Raw genomic sequence first — 4,012 nt, 5'->3', positions numbered from 1 at the left:
GCAACCGCGACCAGCGTAGCCAAACAGGTCGACCAAAGCTTTCGGCGCTCGCACGGAGAGGTGATGCCAGCCGGCGTGCGTCGCCTAACTTGGACAAAATTCTGGGCACGCACTTTTCGTTTGAGAATAGGACATACATGTAGTGCAACCCAAGGAAACCAGGCGACGCCGCCACAATCTGCGCCTGACAGACAAAGATAACCGTTCACAAGGAGCCTTGTTATTTCGCACCAAGTCTTTTGCGGGCATAGTTTCTTTCTTTGACATGTATATCTGTATGAAGGTCGGCTTTGCTCTGCCATCGCAGCCTCCCTTCTTTGCTTTTCTCACTGTACCAACAGACATGTCATAAGACTTTGGTTTTTTTTTTATTAATTCTTTTCCTGTGGGTGTGGTGTGCCTCCGCACCCCCCAATCTGTTCCAAGGCCTTGTTTTCTCTCGCTCGCCAAAACACTTTGTCTGTTTTCACAGCCAGTCTACCGGCCTAGACCCAACTGTGCGATATTTCAGAGCCGGCAACAGAGCATGGAAAGTCCGCCAGATTTACCCTTAAATGCTCATAAATGACTTCCAGGCACTCTTCGGAAGGTCTTTTATTTCAAAAGAAGGTCCTTCCTTGAGGGAGCACTTCTTCGGCCACTTTGCAAGTGCAACCGCTGCCAGCAAAAGTTCTGAAAATCGAGTTCCCGAAAATCTCCGGGTACCCCGCCAACCCCCAGCCACCCGAATCGCAAGTGTCAATTCGGCGGGTTGCCTGCCGGTAGTCCTTCCGAAAATGAGGCGCCAAATCGCCGCAACGGCCATTTTTCATTTCGGCATCGGGACTTCCGACGGCAACTGATTAACTAGCCCGGGGACTAGAGCGGCAGCAAATGCAACGTGCCCTCTTGGCGGGAGCAACTTGACCGCCCCCGTGGGGAAAGGTCAACTCGGGGCCCGGGAAAGTCGCCGAGTCCGACCCCATACACTTCCATGAGTTGGGGGTTTTGGCCTTCCCGGCCCAAGGCTCGCCTTATTTCGGCCTGCACTTTCGGAAAAGGGTGCATTCCTTTTGGTTAATGATTTCACCAGCCCGGGTCTTAGCCTCTGCCCCGACGGCTAAGTCTTTTGGTTAATGATTTCCTGCGGCTGGGACTACCCTTTCCCCCGCCCTGCAGGCACCCGGGTCGGGAGGCCGTCGGGGGCACTTTCCGGGGCAAATCCGGACCCTTACGCAAGGGAGAGTGCGCCCCCCGCCTCGGCCGGGGGTCAGGCTGCCGCCTATTAAGCCCGACAGAAAACCCGAAAAATGGACGAAAATGGGAAAAAATCCCCATCCGAAAAAGGCTTAAAAGTCGGTTGGGCGGCAGCTAGGGTCGGTCTCTGCAGACCTGGAGGCTCGGGTGGACTCTTGGAATAAACGTCCAAGTCCCGACTTGCCACCTCCTACTACTGTGCAGATACCCCGCCAACCCCCAGCCACCCGAATGACAAGCGTCCGATCAGCGGGACGAATTTGACAACTCTGGCCGGACCTCTGGAACTCCATCCCGGGTAACCGGGGCAAATTTTTCCGCTTGATCGCCCTTCCACTGGTTAACCATTTGCCCTTTCGGACTTAGTCTCTGGACATTATTCGACGGATTTTCTGGTTAACCATTTGCCCTTTCGGACTTAGTCTCTGGGCATTATTTTCGACTTTTTGGTTAATGATTTCACACTTTTTACTTACTTTTGCGCTTTTTGGTTAATGATTACTCTGCTTACTGGTTAATTATTTGCCCTTTCGGACTTAGTCTCTGGACATTATTTTCGAGTTTTTGGTTAATGATTTCACACTTTTAACATATTTTTGCGCTTTTTGGTTAATGATTACTCTGCTTACTGGTTAATTATTTGCCCTTTCGGACTTAGTCTCTGGAGATTATTTTCGAGTTTTTGGTTAATGATTTCACACTTTTTACTTACTTTTGCGATTTTTGGTTAATGATTTCACACTTTTTACTTACTTTTGCGCATTTTGGTTAATGATTACTCTGCTTACTGGTTAACCATTTGCCCTTTCGGACTTAGTCTCTGGACATTATTTTCGAGTTTTTGGTTAATGATTTCACACTTTTAACATATTTTTGCGCTTTTTGGTTAATGATTACTCTGCTTACTGGTTAACCATTTGCCCTTTCGGACTTAGTCTCTGCACATTATTTTCGAGTTTTTGGTTAATGATTTCATACTTTTTACTTACTTTTGCGCTTTTTGGTTAATGATTACTCTGCTTACTGGTTAACCATTTGCCCTTTTGGACTTAGTCTCTGGACATTATTTTCGAGTTTTTGGTTAATGATTTCACACTTTTTACTTACTTTTGCGATTTTTGGTTAATGATTACTCTGCTTACTGGTTAACCATTTGCCCTTTCGGACTTAGTCTCTGGAGATTATTTTCGAGTTTTTGGTTAATGATTTCACACTTTTTACTTACTTTTGCGATTTTTGGTTAATGATTTCACACTTTTTACTTACTTTTGCGCATTTTGGTTAATGATTACTCTGCTTACTGGTTAACCATTTGCCCTTTTGGACTTAGTCTCTGCACATTATTTTCGAGTTTTTGGTTAATGATTTCACACTTTTAACATATTTTTGCGCTTTTTGGTTAATGATTTCACACTTTTTACTTACTTTTGCGATTTTTGGTTAATGATTACTCTGCTTACTGGTTAACCATTTGCCCTTTCGGACTTAGTCTCTGGACATTGTTTTCGACATTTTGGTTAATGATTTCACACTTTTAACTTAATTTTGTGCTTTTTGGTTAATGATTTCATACTTTTTACTTACTTTTGCCCTTTTTGGTTAATGATTACTCTGCTTACTGGTTAACCATTTGCCCTTTCGGACTTAGTCTCTGGACATTGTTTTCGACATTTTGGTTAATGATTTCACACTTTTAACTTAATTTTGTGCTTTTTGGTTAATGATTTCATACTTTTTACTTACTTTTGCGATTTTTGGTTAATGATTACTCTGCTTACTGGTTAACCATTTGCCCTTTCGGACTTAGTCTCTGGACATTATTTTCGGGTTTTTGGTTAATGATTTCACACTTTTTACTTACTTTTGCGATTTTTGGTTAGTGATTACTCTGCTTACTGGTTAACCATTTGCCCTTTCGGACTTAGTCTCTGGACATTGTTTTCGACATTTTGGTTAATGATTTCACACTTTTAACTTAATTTTGTGCTTTTTGGTTAATGATTTCATACTTTTTACTTACTTTTGCCCTTTTTGGTTAATGATTACTCTGCTTACTGGTTAACCATTTGCCCTTTCGCACTTAGTCTCTGGAGATTATTTTCGACTTTTTGGTTAATGATTTCACACTTTTAACTTAATTTTGTGCTTTTTGGTTAATGATTTCATACTTTTTACTTACTTTTGCCCTTTTTGGTTAATGATTACTCTGCTTACTGGTTAACCATTTGCCCTTTCGGACTTGGTCTCTGGACATTATTTTCGAGTTTTTGGTTAATGATTTCACACTTTTTACTTACTTTTGCGATTTTTGGTTAATGATTTCACACTTTTTACTTACTTTTGCGATTTTTGGTTAATGATTACTCTGCTTACTGGTTAACCATTTGCCCTTTCGGACTTAGTCTCTGGAGATTATTTTCGAGTTTTTGGTTAATGATTTCACACTTTTTACTTACTTTTGCGATTTTTGGTTAATGATTACTCTGCTTACTGGTTAACCATTTGCCCTTTCGGACTTAGTCTCTGGACATTGTTTTCGACATTTTGGTTAATGATTTCACACTTTTAACTTAATTTTGTGCTTTTTGGTTAATGATTTCATACTTTTTACTTACTTTTGCGATTTTTGGTTAATGATTACTCTGCTTACTGGTTAACCATTTGCCCTTTCGGACTTAGTCTCTGGACATTATTTTCGGGTTTTTGGTTAATGATTTCACACTTTTTACTTACTTTTGCGATTTTTGGTTAATGATTACTCTGCTTACTGGTTAAC

This window comes from Heterodontus francisci, unplaced genomic scaffold (assembly GCF_036365525.1).
Source record: "Heterodontus francisci isolate sHetFra1 unplaced genomic scaffold, sHetFra1.hap1 HAP1_SCAFFOLD_1196, whole genome shotgun sequence".
Taxonomy (NCBI): Eukaryota; Metazoa; Chordata; class Chondrichthyes; order Heterodontiformes; family Heterodontidae; genus Heterodontus; species Heterodontus francisci.
Note: the sequence above shows the minus strand (reverse complement) of the source record.